The 17187-nt window shown below is 48.3% G+C and overlaps 1 protein-coding gene across 1 annotated transcript in view; it reads right to left on the bottom strand.

Moving 5' to 3' along the window:
• The window catches only part of LOC131272420 (cadherin-99C), a 64541-nt gene that overhangs the window by 5110 nt on the left and 42244 nt on the right, over positions 1-17187 (bottom strand). The window lies entirely within an intron of this gene.

Consider the following 17187-nt stretch of genomic DNA (forward strand, 5'->3'; position numbering starts at 1 on the left):
TAGCTAACAAACGAACGATTATATTTCCGACATTTCCGTTATATAAGATTTGTTCATATTTAGAACAAGATAAAGAGTTTTGGTTCGTAGTTGGAGAATTTTGCAATGTAAATATAGCTGGTAATGTGAATTTGTAGGTTGCATACTCAAGTTATTGGGCTTTTGGATAGAATTTTGCAATCATTTGTACATGTCCCATCAATAATCATGAATCCATGGTGTAAATTGTTTCAAAATATTGATATTAGAATAAAACGACTACTCATTCAAAGATCTGATCTTCTCATGGTAGTCAACTCTGCATCTTCTTTGAAGAAGTCGTATCATCATACCTCCGGGATGATTCGTTTGGTAAACCCACCCGATCCTATTTGCCCATAACAGCTCTGATTTACGCGATCGTTAAAATGCTGACCGAAAGAGAAATCGATCGAAATTCGGCACATTTTGGCATATTGGTGTAATTGAAATCAATTGGAACCTTTCACCCATCGTCTCGTGCGGGTTTTCGCTTTCCGATCAGTAAGGTTTGCCCAAGGGGGCATACAACACAGGTCGATAGGTTGTAAACGAAGCGGTGCAATAAAGTTTGCCCTAAATTCTGCGTTAATTGCTACTTATACTGTCGTATAAAAATAGCAGTGCTTCAAAAGTGGTATCGCAAAATTCCAGTCTCATGTTATAGGTCGTGTGGGGCTTTTGGGACAAAACGAAAGCGTTTTCGACAGAGTCGAGTCAATACGTGCAGTTTTACGAGCATCTTAAAACAGTTGATTTCGGAGGTCTATTTCCGTTTAAACAGATGTAGACTGCCTGGTCATGTTGTTTTTCGTTGTCGAGTATTGCGACTCTAGAGAGTTTCAAACATTTTGTTTAAATTTATTCGACGGTTTAGTAATTGTGGATTTAAAAAAGGCTCCCATTGTGTTATTCACCGGATCAAACCTCTTATGCGCAGTTGTGTGCAAATCTAACTCATGAGAAATAGTTTTCCTTAGACAAATTTAATTAAATTCTCGGGGCTTCTTGGACCATAGGACGTTTTTCATATTTGATTATGATCGACCTAACCTAGCACCTAATGAGCTGCTTACGAATGATTTTCAAGCGAACGACCACCAGTTTTAAATTACAACGCTGATGTTCCTTGACGTTTGTTACTTCCGCTCCGGTGCGTTTGGTGATTTTGATATTCATTTCCTCGTTTGTAGGTGCAAAGCAAAATCTTTCTTCCTTGTTCGGCTAGCCCGTCGTCCATCGCCTTACCCCGTGCGTGTTCAATCATTCTCATGCAGAAGTTCTAGAATACAGAGCGAATGGATGTCTCTGGGGGGGCGTTGTCAGAGTAATGTCCGCTGGGATCGGATCGCGAGCAAACATTGAACTTTGCGGCTCACAACTCTTTGGATGACGGCCAGAACACGGACACCAACAAGCCCATGGTGTCTCGCTGCCATTGTGCCAATCATCTTCGTTCGCCTGCACTCGGATCAATAACAGTTCACCTCGCCACGGGCCAAGAAGAGCACAATCAATGGGACCTTTGATGCGAGAAATCCATTCTCCTTCCATTTTCCACCCATTCCGGAGAATCTGCGGTAATCCCAACCCGATCGGTTGGCCTTCGCATGACGGCGCGATCTTCGTTCGTGAGTTGGATGGATGGATGGATGAGTTCTGTTGTGGTCTAGGTATGAACTGCGGAGAATCATCTACACCCTGCTACAATCGTACGCTGCATAGCACCGGGGATCTATTCTGACGTCTTCCTTTTCCCGGTCGATCCAGTCCAATAATCATTACCGTGTCTATGTTTCCTAGCGCCCCTTCCTTATCTTCTTCCAATTCCCCCGAGGGACTGACATCAGTGGCATGTGTCCCTGATCCCTACACATCCACATACACCCATCTTCCCTAAATCGTCATCAACGAGATGCAAATTGCGGTGCGACGTGATGCATCATAATTCCACTTTCTGTCTGCATTCTGTCGGCTCGCAGTTCTGGATCACTCTGGCAACCGGCATTAGTCCCGGGTCTCCCACGAGGTAGGTGACACATCGCCTACCCACATCGTCTTCGGTCCACACGCTACGTGGCGTCATTTGTCATGCATTGGTAAATTGATTGTAATTGCCATCGGAAAACGGAAGGGGGATAGAGAGATGGAGAGAGGTCCAACGTTGATACGCTGCGCCTCAAGGATCATTAATCATCCGTCCCTTTGGAAGCGGCCGCCGGTCCACACTGTCACCGAAGCCTGTTTTTTTTTGTTGTTTAAAAGCTGTCGAACGAAATTTTAATTAAAAACCCCAAGAAAAATTGCCCAATTGAAGGCCCGCTTTTGGATCGCGATCGATTCCGTGTGGCAAAACAATGAGCGCAACAATGGTGTGGTCACGTGCGGCAGTGATTTCGACCACGGTCGGCAGCTTTTTGGTACCGTGAGAGAAATAGGTTGCTGTCACCGGTTGCAGCCACCATCGGTGGGGCCGAAGGGGTGGGTTGCTGTTGAGGCTGGGCAGCAAAATGGGTCGAAGAAAAATGAGCTCCGCGATAGTCCTGCTCTCCGGTGCGTTTTCCTTGCCCGCTCGGTGCTGCTGGCGGTGGTTGGTCAGAGTTGAAGGTTTGACCTTGTTTTCGAATCGAATTATCGCAGCATACGCAGCAGCGAGCGTGGTCGTTATTAATTATCACACAATCCTTTGGCCGACCCGTTGGGGGTTTTTTCACCGATGGTGGCGGGTTTTTTTTTCGTTTTGTTTACCCCTTGTGTTCTCCAATAGTATAAACATAAGAACCGACCGTTGGGAACGTTGTGATCCGTTGAAATATTGTACCACGATCGAACGCGATGCGGTGTATTTATCACCCTGGGCGGCCCCAGATGATTGTGGCCGTAATTGAGTGTGGAATTAAGGCAAGGGAGGGACGCTTACCATCGTCTATGTGGGAGAGGTTGTGGATTGTGATGTAAAAATACCCTCCCTTCTTTTGGGTTTTTCTTTTTCGAAATTACGGTAGGCGTTTGTTCCAAAAAAAAGCACATCAATTTACCGATCATTCGAACGAATGGTTGTTGCACAAAATGTCCCAAAACACAGCCAATACCAGCCCGTTGTCAATCGATACATCCCTCCGCGGGTCCGGTTCGGAAAGTGAAAATCAGCCAGGAGTTTGCTGCACTTGCGTGACTCGTTGGCTTGGAGGCTTCCACAAGCCGTGCTGAGAACCCTTACCCTTACATTAGGTTCCGTTCCCACTTTCTTCGAACGCGGCGCACCAAATTGGACCAACTTACGGAAGGTACGTATTTTCCAATTAAATTGGCCTCGAAAGCCCGCGAGCAACGCACGGTGCTTTACCGGGCACGGGAGGCTCGTACGTACCGTTTGGAGTAAGCTAGGTAGCGCGGGCATTAGGCGCAGGACCCGTGGCCGTGGAGAACAATACCGGAAAATAACTATGTTTAGCACCGAAAAGGGTGCTCCGGGGGGCCATCCACGTTGTTGCGGAGTGTGCGCGCGCGCGCACGTAATGGTGGCGCCGTTAGCGCAAGATATAGTTGTTGGTGGTGCTGAAAATTATAATAAATTGATCACGACTTTTTCCGACGGACGGGGCCGACTGGTGTGGCAGGAGTGGCAGGAGGAACTCCTAGCTGGGAGCTAGGCAAAATCTTTCTATCAGGCCATTGCACTTTGGCTGGACATTCCCCGGGACAATGGCCGGACGCTGGCTCTGGCGTTGGCGTTCGGTTGAAAGAGAAATTGATGGGCACAAACGGCCAGTTGTGGTTGATCACTCTCACTGATGACTCCGCTGGAGGATGGACATGGGGGCAAGTAATTGCACGAAATTTACACGAAGCCTAGGCCGGTTGGTCGTGGATTGCATCAGTTTTGTTTCATGCGCCACCCCGAGAGGGGTTGTCAGCACCGGAACCCGGAACTGATGCCATCTTGAGCGCCAGAACGACGAACCTGACGAACGGCGGACCGACAGACTGTTCCCGGTAATGGTTTGTTACCGTAAATGGCTACCGGCCACAAACAAACGGCCTATTACCAGCGCCCGGGTGCCTTAATCGATGGTGCGAAGGAGTCTTTTACCGCCGACAGTGCAGTGGCAATGGTTTTTTTGTTGTTGTTGATGTGGGGTCATGCTGAGAATTCGCCAGCCTCAAGGTGACCAACGCACCGACGACGGGAACGACGGCAGGCACTTTGGAAATGACGCAAGACCCGGGGGGGTTGGCAGAGACAAGAACAAAAAAGTTGCACCACGAATTAAGATCACAATCTTTATTATCGCTTAAGTGAAGTCTACGTTTGGTTGGCCACCGGGTTGCCCTCGTGCGAGAGGCCACAGACCGGTGAGCGTGCGTGAGCGTTAAAGTGAGGCAAGGCTATCGTAAGTCTTTACACCTGCTTCTTCCTGGAGGGAGCCGCGATCGTTGAGTGATCTCTGCTGCACCAGAAGCACACCTTTGGTGCTCTTGGTGGTGATGGAACTTAATTAATAAAAAAAAGGTGAAGAGATAAATCCATCACAAATCCATGCTAAACCCAGGCGCGAGAACCAAATGTTCGCCGACCGAATCCCACCGGGGTTGTTTTTAACCCTGACTTCCTTAATGTTACATACGTTATCTGAACGAAGGCAGCTTGCAATCGAAGGCAAAAAACAAAAAAAAAAATTAAGCGATAGAATGATAATTGAATTTCGGTTTTTATAATGACCCAACGGACAGCTTCAAGCCATTTTTTTGTTTCGCTTTTTCACATGAGGCTTTTTATCGAAAAATATTCTTGCCCGTATAGTTTTAGGGTTATTATGGTTTGGCATTTAATTTGTAGCACATACGGTTTATCGATGGCAGCATGACAAAGAGTGATGGTGGTGTAAATGGATAACATATTTCCACCATAAAAGGTTACCATCACATTAAGACGGAATTGAATAGGTGAAATAAAAACCAATTCTTTTCTGCTGCAACGAGTTTTTTAATGGTTTTGATCCCCTGTGTTAAATATTTTTCCGATTATCTATTTTATTCAAGTGGAATATTGTTTGTTCGTTTCAGAAGCAATCCTTTTTGGTTCGATCAAAATAATTTCAGTTTAAAACTGATTTTTTACCAAAACTAAATCTGATTTGTTTTTCGAATGGAATGAAGTTAAAAGTAACTTCCGTCACATCAATGTAGATAGGGAACGTCGAAGATGTCTAGAAAGGAGCATAAATTGCGAGCAACGCACGGTGCTTTACCGGGCACGGGAGGCTCGTACGTACCGTTTGGAGTAAGCTAGGTAGCGCGGGCATTAGGCGCAGGACCCGTGGCCGTGGAGAACAATACCGGAAAATAACTATGTTTAGCACCGAAAAGGGTGCTCCGGGGGGCCATCCACGTTGTTGCGGAGTGTGCGCGCGCGCGCACGTAATGGTGGCGCCGTTAGCGCAAGATATAGTTGTTGGTGGTGCTGAAAATTATAATAAATTGATCACGACTTTTTCCGACGGACGGGGCCGACTGGTGTGGCAGGAGTGGCAGGAGGAACTCCTAGCTGGGAGCTAGGCAAAATCTTTCTATCAGGCCATTGCACTTTGGCTGGACATTCCCCGGGACAATGGCCGGACGCTGGCTCTGGCGTTGGCGTTCGGTTGAAAGAGAAATTGATGGGCACAAACGGCCAGTTGTGGTTGATCACTCTCACTGATGACTCCGCTGGAGGATGGACATGGGGGCAAGTAATTGCACGAAATTTACACGAAGCCTAGGCCGGTTGGTCGTGGATTGCATCAGTTTTGTTTCATGCGCCACCCCGAGAGGGGTTGTCAGCACCGGAACCCGGAACTGATGCCATCTTGAGCGCCAGAACGACGAACCTGACGAACGGCGGACCGACAGACTGTTCCCGGTAATGGTTTGTTACCGTAAATGGCTACCGGCCACAAACAAACGGCCTATTACCAGCGCCCGGGTGCCTTAATCGATGGTGCGAAGGAGTCTTTTACCGCCGACAGTGCAGTGGCAATGGTTTTTTTGTTGTTGTTGATGTGGGGTCATGCTGAGAATTCGCCAGCCTCAAGGTGACCAACGCACCGACGACGGGAACGACGGCAGGCACTTTGGAAATGACGCAAGACCCGGGGGGGTTGGCAGAGACAAGAACAAAAAAGTTGCACCACGAATTAAGATCACAATCTTTATTATCGCTTAAGTGAAGTCTACGTTTGGTTGGCCACCGGGTTGCCCTCGTGCGAGAGGCCACAGACCGGTGAGCGTGCGTGAGCGTTAAAGTGAGGCAAGGCTATCGTAAGTCTTTACACCTGCTTCTTCCTGGAGGGAGCCGCGATCGTTGAGTGATCTCTGCTGCACCAGAAGCACACCTTTGGTGCTCTTGGTGGTGATGGAACTTAATTAATAAAAAAAAGGTGAAGAGATAAATCCATCACAAATCCATGCTAAACCCAGGCGCGAGAACCAAATGTTCGCCGACCGAATCCCACCGGGGTTGTTTTTAACCCTGACTTCCTTAATGTTACATACGTTATCTGAACGAAGGCAGCTTGCAATCGAAGGCAAAAAACAAAAAAAAAAATTAAGCGATAGAATGATAATTGAATTTCGGTTTTTATAATGACCCAACGGACAGCTTCAAGCCATTTTTTTGTTTCGCTTTTTCACATGAGGCTTTTTATCGAAAAATATTCTTGCCCGTATAGTTTTAGGGTTATTATGGTTTGGCATTTAATTTGTAGCACATACGGTTTATCGATGGCAGCATGACAAAGAGTGATGGTGGTGTAAATGGATAACATATTTCCACCATAAAAGGTTACCATCACATTAAGACGGAATTGAATAGGTGAAATAAAAACCAATTCTTTTCTGCTGCAACGAGTTTTTTAATGGTTTTGATCCCCTGTGTTAAATATTTTTCCGATTATCTATTTTATTCAAGTGGAATATTGTTTGTTCGTTTCAGAAGCAATCCTTTTTGGTTCGATCAAAATAATTTCAGTTTAAAACTGATTTTTTACCAAAACTAAATCTGATTTGTTTTTCGAATGGAATGAAGTTAAAAGTAACTTCCGTCACATCAATGTAGATAGGGAACGTCGAAGATGTCTAGAAAGGAGCATAAATTGCGGTACACGGCTAGCTATAATTTAACTATTTTGCGATTTCTATTTCATCGTCACAACATATTGTTGTCCAACAAAGAAAACGTGTTTGAATTTTGTATAAAGTTATTCGTTGCTTCATTTAACATACAAGTCACGTAGTATTTTCCACTTTCCTGCTGGCGTCAACGAGAACATTTATTCGGAAAATGGCGCCGCTATCGTTGGCAGAAGAAGACTTGCGGGAGCAATGAAGCAATTTGCAGGGAAATCAAATGTCTTTTCGTCAACCGGTGCATGGAACGTTTGCAATCGTTTTTGAATGCAAAATGGAAGTGGGTATGTATGTCGGTACGGTATTTGATGCTCGCTGTGGCCGTGCTCCGTGCACTTCATGTTCAACCAGCATAGGTTAAGTGTCAGCAAAGATACCGGGGAGCCTTCGAAGCTCCCGTTCGGAGTCGAAACAATAAAAGTTCGTCTATTCGAGGGATCGTGGAATGCTCGGCGAATTAACCGGCAGTAAACCAACCCTCAGCACACACACACACACACACACACACACACACAGAGGTTTGGCAGGGTGAAAACAAATAAACCGATGAGGGTACACCACAACAGGCTTCGTCTTCTCGAAGATGGCTGGAGGCGGCCCATAAAACGTCGCAGGGAGCCGCGAGTTCACGCGGAGTATCGAAAAAAGGGCAAAAACAATTTACCCATTTCGTAGGCTAATTCCAGCGCAAAGTTAATCTGTTTCACCTTATACGACCGGCCCTAGCCTCGCGGTCCCGCTTTGCATCACAAACGACAACAAACGCGCGGCGAAGACCAAAATCGATCGGTCGGCCCTGTAATGTAATCTCCAATGCAGTAGGGGCCCATGTTTGACGGGGTCTGCATTTGAACCGGCAGGCCACCACCATTCGCTCCTCCACCACCCATGTCTTGGGGAGTAGCGGACACATTCCAGCACTCCGACCGGCTACCTGGCTTGGCTATATTTATGCAAATATGCGACACGGGCTGGCTGGCGAAACAAACACATCACCCCGAAACGCTCGTGTGCCCTCGTGTCGCGCGGTCGTGGTTGACTTGTCGCTGCCGAGAGTAGGCCCTCCAAGAACCGACCCGGCGTGGTACCGCGATGGCCAATCGCTTCCAATTACCGTCCGACGACCATCCTTTGCGCTTTGGCAGGGCATGCGATGTGTGTACGCTCAATCGGGAGCTCAAATCCTTTTCTGGCCACTCGCAGTCTCGGGTGTCCGCGCTTGTCTGGTATTTGGGTTACCGTTTCTTCGCACCACGGATGGCCGCCGGGGCCGGGGCAACTCGATCGGCTGGTGCATATGGAAATGGCAATTATTACATGACGCCGCCGGACTCACTGCAGCAACGCATCACGCCATCAACGGGAACACATATCGAGAAAAGGCATACGCCAGGTAGGTGAGTCCCTTCGTCTGGATGCCGTGCGGAGGGTGATAATTAAATTGTCAAACGGACCCAACCCCGTCGATGGGTCGTTGTGGCCAACTGCCTCGCGATCGGCTGCTGTCGGGTGCGATTAGGTAGCATAATATCATTCCACCGGACACCGGACCGGCAGTCCGCGGTCCGTCGACGCCGTTTCGCCAAATGGCTATCAAATTCATAAATCACGGATGTCGCTCCCGGGTTGTCGGCGAGAGAACCACTGTTCCGTTCCGGTAGTGATTAGATGTCGTTAAACTTTCACGCCTTTTCCTACCCGGAGGTCGGATCGTGGGGAGGTTGGACGGTGCTGGGCGGGATGTCAAAACGTAGGCAAACTGTCGTGCCTAGGCGTTTCTAGTTGATTTTATTATCTGTTGTTTTCCTTTACTTTTATTCCGAACAACATTTCACACGAACGATCACGCGGCTCCCTTGGGGAACGTGAGGCGGCAACTATGGGGGGTTGCGGTAAAAAATTCACACTTGCCAGAAAGTGTATAATTATGGCCACCACCACCCATTCAAACCCTCATGCACTCCCCTAGAGGGTCTTTTCCAGTCTTACCGACTTGTTGGTTGTTTTTGGGGCGTGCTCCGAAATTGTCCCCGGGCGATCACATTGCAGAAAACATGCACCTTCCCTGGTGTTGCAGGGTTGCTTTATCAAATGGCTGATAATTCTTTCTCCTCTCCTTTCTTCCATCTCTCGCGTGGTCCTGTCGAGAAGCTAAGGCACCGGAACGCTTATCGAATTTAATAACTAACCATTTTTCCCATCGCGTGGTTAACCTCCCCGAACATGGGTGTAGAAATGTTGGATTTCGAAAACTCCCCCCGTTCTTCCAACCGATGCGGAAGTGTTAATGGACCGAAAAATTGGTTGCATATCGATCGCTGGGAAAACCGAATGCCGATGGAGTGTAATGCTCTATTTCGCTTGAGGCTCGCCGCGCGGGACGATTTATTATCGCGTTGGCCCACCGAAGGACGCCTCCGGGCGAACGGGGCAAATTAAGATATCCACCCGGGCCGGGCCACGTGCATGCATGTTTGCGATTAGAAGGGTTTTGAAAAATCGGTGAAAGTGTACAGCATTCCCGCAGCGCTGCAACCGTTTTTCCCCCTGCAAACAGAAGCATATGTTTATTAGGACGAGCTTCGCGGTGGCAGAATTTATCACCAGTTGCCAAAGCAAACGCACTAATAACGATCAATAGCTTTTGGCCCGGGGGGTGTCTTAATGCGGGCCGGGAAAAACCGGCTCGCGTACGGAAGCTTGATTAAATAGTGGAAGCCCCCGCCGCGGGACCAAACCAATTCGCGCGGGCAGCTCCTACTGTAGGGCAGGGTAAATAGAAAATAAATTAAGCAACGCTCAACCCACGCCCTGCGTGTAGTAGCAGATTGCTTTAAGCCTTCCCTTCCCTTCCCTCTCCTGGAAACCGGCGGGGATTTGACATCTTGCGCGCTTGCGATTTATTGTCCGCCGCAAATGGCGGAAACCCTAATTCAAAGGTCGACCCAATTTGTTCTTGCGCAGGAGTTCTGGATTTATTATACATTGCGCTTTTGCTCGCGTGAAGGATATGTTCAGTGCGGTTTGGTCTACCCTTTCGTTGCAGTTCATCAACAGACGACGAAAGGTCTAGGAACGTTGTCGTCTTGATTCCTATTCACACATGTAAATATATGTGAGTGAATTAGTTATGCCACAGCGCGGTTACATTACTTCATTGTAATTAATTCAACCCACGATGGTCGCCTGATTAGTTGCTTAGTAGACGATTGCGCACTCCGGACGCTACCATTCATATCTATCGATCTTCACGATCATTACGGAGCGGAAGTGAACCTGTCACACCCGGTGCAAGCGTGTCCCGTTCGAGATCGGTGCTAATTGGAAAATACATTAATCCTAGGCCAGCGAGAGCATTCTGCCGATTGAAACGGATTCGATGGGAATGATTTATAGAGCTTGTAATTCGCCTTTCACCTCACGGTGAACACGCAGGATTAGCGTCGGTAGTGCTAATGAGTGTCAGAACTGTTATAAATCATCCAACGGGCGTCGAAACCATGATATCGGTGGTGATCATAAAAGGTGTCGCGATATCAGTTGCTTAATGAAGGGTTGAAATTGGTTTTCTCTGGTAAATATTATAGTATACCAATTTCTTGATAAATATCCTAAGATTGTTTGCTCGAGAGAGTCGGTTAGATAATCGGTATACATGTTGAACGATTATTCGACTCTCTTTTTTAAACATTTGTATGTAGTTGATTAGTTTGATGAATCGATCGAATAACAAGATTTTCTTAAATCAAAAGCATTTTTTCTTACTTTCAACAACGACTGATCATTTAACAGGCAGTTTCAGATTTAAGGTTCTCTTATATCTACATATTCTAGTCTTATATTTTCTATGTTTTCTTTCTTTTACATCTTGCAAATTTTTTAGACATATTAGCATGATGTTTTTTCTTTTTTTATGTAAAACTTGCAATTTCAATGACATTCAATGATCAACGTTCTGTCTATTAACCATTAGTGTCTTTAAATTTTTCATTGGTGATAAGATTTTATAAATTTTTAAAATTACATTCAAACAGAAAACCATGTTGAACGGAAAAAACAAAACAGGAGACAAGGAAAACATCCCCCAAAGAAAATTAATAAAACAAAAACTCTTTCAGGGGTCGCTTTACGATTATTTTCACTTTTCCGAATGCACATAGAATTTGTGCCCTGGGTGTAGTGAACGCCACGAAGTGAAATAAACGAACTGATTGGATATGGAATTAAAAATATTGCTGTTCGAACACCCACTGGAATGTCTTGCAGCGTTAAAATTTATTGAAGGAATTTGAAATAAATGTTTGTTGTCCCCCAAGAGCATCAAAAGTGCATCTAGTGCAGCAACCTGCACCAAACACGAGCTCCACGCCGTGCCCTTGTTTGTGTGCCACTGTCTTACCCCACCCACTCGCCACGATTTGCACACAAGCTTGTCGAGAGCGAGTACCGGCGAAGCGCATGGCACCACTTCCGAAGGTGAAAAATGTAGTCCGTTTCCATTCGGCGTTCGAAAATATGCACACACAAACACACACACACACACACACACACACACACACACACACACACACACACACACACACGGCCACCGGTTGTTATGTCTCAGCTTGGCACCATTTTCTTTTTTCTTTTACCAGCGAGAAGGGAGCATGATCTACATTTAAGCGGTACAACGATGTACTTTAATTGCTGGCACGGATGCCGGAGTTACTCGGGCGGGGCCGGGGACGGGGTGGTGGAAAGGCGACAGATTCCCGTTGGCTGCCGTTCGCTCCCTGCCCAAACTAAGGAGCGTCCGTGCGTTCGCCCTACGCCCAGGAGGGGCGGGGAAAAAGCGGCACGCGAGCTTCACTGCATCCACACAGGGGAGGGTTTTTCTTTGGCTTTGTTGTTGTGCTGAAAAAGTTGTGCAATGGTTCGATCGCGATCGATCGTCTATCGTGAAAGGGAAGGTCAGGAGAAGAATGCCACAAGGGACTTGTAAGTTGGTAATGATTGAACCGACCTCAAAAAAGCATAAAAAACAGAATGAAGCCTAAATGCGGTCAGCAACAATCAACGGACGCTCGATCCCGCGGGAGTGTGCGAGATTAACCATTTAGAGCGTGCCAGAGTTGAGCCAAGAAGCAAGAAAGTAGCGTAGAGTGTGGAGTAGGTACGGAAGAGATTCTAATCTACGATAAGCGCACTTCCACTAAAGTGCAAGAAAGAAGAAGAGAAAAAAATCAGAGTATACGGAAGAAGCGCAAGAATGAAGGTTTTGAACCCTACGCGGGGTAACCGCTACATGGAGTTTAACCGCGTGTGTACTTTGGTTTCTTTTTCGAACGGGTATTTCCCCAGCCCCGACCCGGAGCTAAATACAGAATAGCGATAGAACCGGTTGAAAATCGAAGAAAATTAGATCACTTCCGATTGGAGCTGTGGGGTTAATTGGAGTACATCGATCGTACATTCGTTACCTTCCAGGGGAAGGGAGGTAGGTAGGTAGGTAGGTGATGGGAGAGCTAAAGATCGGTTTAATCGACCCGGGGGATCGCAGAACGGCGCAGAAAATGATAAAACAAAACCTAAACCGACGCCCTCGATTTTCCAACCCGGGGCCGGAAAAGGAAATGCCCGCTGGTGGATCGCATGAAAGAGCCGAAAGTGAATCCCGGTTTATCGGTATCGAAGCAAAACTAAAGGCTCGCCACCGAGGACTAAGTTTTCGCACTTTCTTCCTTCTTTTCCAATCCTCCCTGAGGTTCGCAAACGCTCGTCGGTCGGTTGGGATCAAAAGAAAGTGTGAATGACGATCGCGCACGATCGCACGGTTTCCGGATTCCGGATCGGATCGAATCCCACCGAAGGCCACACTCCTCCAGTGTGTGTGTGTGTGTGATCGTTGCCGACATACACACTCACGCGAGATGATGAATTAGCTGTTATTAAGTGATTAAATAATGGCGACCGTTTGATGCTGGCCGCCGACGATGACGACGTCGCCGCCGTTACAGGTGCACGACGTTCAAACGCGTGTGGAGTGGCCGGGAAATTGCAATTCAGCCCCGTACCCTCCCTTGGGGCGATTTTTCTATCCTCCGTGGACAATTCCCCAAGGTGTGGTGCGAAAAAAAAGGAAAAACTTTCACTAGTCCCGCCGAGTCACGTCGCGTGAGTGCGAATTATTTACGCGCCGTTCGACACGAGATGACATCGAGTGTTGCCCTTTTGTCAGCTGCTTCTCTCTCTCCCTCTCTTGGTTGTGGAATGGAAGGTGGAAAACAGAGGAAAAAGAAATACCCAGGGTGCGTTTCGCAGGGGTGGAAAAAGTGTGCAAAGTTCAACCACGTTTGGGAGCCGCACAAAATGACCGTCGAACGGGTGTCCCACGGGGAACGGCCGGAGGGCAACCCGGCAGATCAAGAATTAAGCTCGATGTCGTAAATCTTTCCCATAAATCAGGGTCCCGTGCGCCTTTATCGTTTGTCATCGGACCGGGGCTCGGTCCGGGGTTCATCATCAAGGCGTCCGGGCGCGCCGATCATATCTGCCCGACGTAGTTGTATGTGCGAGTTATGGTTCGTCCTGAGGGCTCGAAGGCCTATCCTGTGTGAGTGTGCCCTTCCCCTTTTGCAGCCCGCGTCCCGCGAGGTGTTGATAAGTCGCGCGCGATGGGATATCTTCATTACGCGATCGACGCAGGGAAGGGGACGATCAAGCGATGGTGCGAGGTTATGTATGTGTCCGTAGGCCATACTATCGTCCGTGTCGCCGATCTCCCGAGCTTGTTCTTCGCTTGCATACAGATCGTGCGAAGTCCGGCACACATATGCGCACGCTGCCTCAACCCGCTTGACGGAGATACGAGATGATGATGACTAGGCTTCAACCGATGGCCAACAGCGCCGCAGCGCTGGCGATGATGACTACGTGCAAATATGAGCAGATAATGGAACGCTTCTTGAATTAAGAGATGTAATGGCGAACGCAACATGGCGCGGAAAGGTCTTCCGAGGGCAACAGTCGAGCGGAATACTAATGGGATCAGCTTCTGGAGGAGGAGAAGGAGTGCACCGTAAGTGCGGGTTTTTGGGGACATTCAACTTTAGCCAGGTACACATACACACTGCAGTGTTGATGTGCAGTTGATCTAAATGACATCTTTGACAGTACACCGCATACATTCTCCTCCCCAATTAGCGCGTGCGATTCTGGCAGCTTCTAAATCAACCCACACAGGGGTATTTCCACTGGTTCGGTTGCGTTGTAAAACATTTTACGGCCCCATTTCCCCACGGGTTACATCACGGCCAAAGGCCGAGGGAAGGATGCGCACGAACCGCGATTTACACCAGTTCACACCAATTAGAATTTGTATCCCATGGAGTATGGATGCTATCTGGATTCCGTTTTGTTTTCCGCCATCCAGCCTACCATTATGGGTTCCACCTCTCTCGCTCTTTATCCACCCCCACCCCCACCTGGTGACGACGTCGTACCGATCGTTCAGCGTTCATCTTCAGCTTTGTCGCGTGGTGCAATCACGTCTAACAGCGTTTGCCAAATCCTCAAACGCTGAATGTGATCGTGAAATGTTAAAATGACTCGGAATTGTGGCGAGGCTCTTTTCGTCGCTTCTGTGCGCTCGGTGGTTTTTTCCCCTCTTTCACCCACCGCCGGGGGGACACAATCGATCGAACATCTGTCGCGGAGAGAACGGCGCTCCCCGCGAGGAGTTGGCGAAGGGGTGAACCCACGAACGGCCGAGGGATCCCAGCGTAGCGTAATGATCATGTGAATTTATGCTGTTATTGATTCGCGTTCGCGTGGATACCTCCTCATCAGGACGAGGAAGGGGGGGGTGTGGGGTTCGATGTGGTGGCGTACTGGCGGATGCGCTTGAATTGTGTCGCGGTAGCCTCTTAGCTCAAAACATGTCCCAGGAGTTTCCCGTCCGTCCGTCCGCCGGTTCCGAGACGATTGGGACGCTGTAAATCTTACCGACACGAACACCGGTAAGCGGTACTGATGAAAATTTGCAGACAACTGCATCGGCTGCCGTTGTCACGGGAGTTTGTCGATGATGCGCCACAAACGAACCAACCACTCACCTTTCGACTGGAGGGCAAGCAAGATTTCATAAAAAATCGTGATAAATCCTCCCGTGCCGCTCGTACTCGATGCTCTCTCCCACCGACTGCTTCGGTATTGGGCAACAGGGAAAGGCGTAGTTTTCCATTCCGACGACCACGGGAACAGTTCGATCGGTGCAGGTGCAGTATTCGATTCGCAGTTTTGAGACATAAGCTTTATTAAAAACACCAAAACCAACGAAACCGAATGAAGTGCACCATTAATCGGCAAACCGATTCGGAACGGAATGCGTGGCTTACCCAAATACGAATGCGCTGTTCGTGATGGCGAACGGGGTATAAGAAGCTTTTCCAGCTCCGGATCAAAATTAGAGCAACACCGTGACACCGGTCCAACGACAATTAAATACACCCTGCTCTTGCGAGGGGTTAGTAATCGCATTGCACTGCACGCTCGTTTGGACGCAACGCCGGTGCACAAAGTTGCTGACACCTATCCACCCTCAGAGGGGGCCATGGGTCGCGCAAATGGATCCCATTTCGTGTACCCGACCGGAGGAGAGTATTTAAATTTGTTTCCCAGCCGCAGTATCTAGCATCTTGCCGGGGGTTGGGAAAACATGTGTGTGTGTCTCCCATGGGAGGGCGGAGAACGCTGTCAAAATGGCTCCCATGGCCAACCGACACTCAACCGAGTGTGTGTCTGTGTTGACTGAAATGGAGCAAATCATCGTGGTTGCCTTTTGGAAGGGGTCACAAGTAATGCCATAAAGATATAAAAGCCCGATCCGAATCAGGTGCGCAGACAGCGGTGGTGGTGGTGGTCGGGTGGTCGGTTGGTTGCCAGCTGCAGAAAAAAAAGTTAACATCCTGTCAGGAAGGTATTTAAACGTGCTAGGTGACATTTACAGCCGCCTGCCTTCCATCTTGACCGGCCCGCCGTGTGGGCAAGAAACTATTTAACGCCTCGAAGAATTACGAACCCCCTCTGGAGGGAGGAGGGTGCGGAGATGGTGGTGGTAGGGACCGGTGGGTCTTACCGATGATATCAAAGCACGGGTACCGCTCAATTCAATTGCCGGTGGAAGGTTATTTCTTCTCGCAGTTCCCGATGCAAGCAAAGTGACAAGAAACCGCGACGCGGTGCAGCTAAAAAGCAAATGAAAATGGTAGGGAAGGGAGAAAAAAAGGGTACAAATGAAAACGTCGCCCAGATCGCACACACTTAAGTCGCGCCATTTAAATTACACTTAATCTGAGTCGCGTGTAATCGGCCATCCAATGCAAACGGCGCTGGAGGGTGGCGCGTGGTAACGTAGGAGAAATATGTAATTATGAAAGCCTAGGCCCGCTAATGTGCTACGATTCGTTTGGTCGGTGCGTTAAGCGTTTGAAACCGTTTGACTGCATAATAAAAACTTACACTAAGAGGCATTTTGTAGCGAGATTGGATCAAAAAATGCACATTACACAAACCGGGCCTATGCAGCAAAACGTGTTGGTGCGCGTGAATGAAAACGATCGTCGAACGTCGATCGATCATGCGATCCAATCCGGGGAAGGGAAGCGATTAGGAGGATCGATCGGTGGCTTTGCGATACGGTTGACGTCTGTGTGGCACCGTAGACAAGTTGTCGGAGTTCAGGAGGGGACAGAACTTCCGAGGCAACAAAAACGAACATAGAAGATTAGTGAGCAAGGCGTCGGTCTGAGCGACAACAAACCAATCAGAGAACGATAAAATCATGCTCCATTTTTAAGGTGAAGTCTCATTTGCATATAAATTTCCGTTCTGAATGCTGCGTACGAAGCACAATCCGTCGACCGGGCTGTAAGTTCTTAGCTGTAAGTGGAGCCGCGCCAACTCGGGCAAGCCGCCCGATTGAAGGTTAACTACCCCGAGTTACCGGCACACCGGCCAAAC

Source organism: Anopheles coustani, chromosome 3 (genome assembly GCF_943734705.1).
Source record: "Anopheles coustani chromosome 3, idAnoCousDA_361_x.2, whole genome shotgun sequence".
NCBI lineage: Eukaryota > Metazoa > Arthropoda > Insecta > Diptera > Culicidae > Anopheles > Anopheles coustani.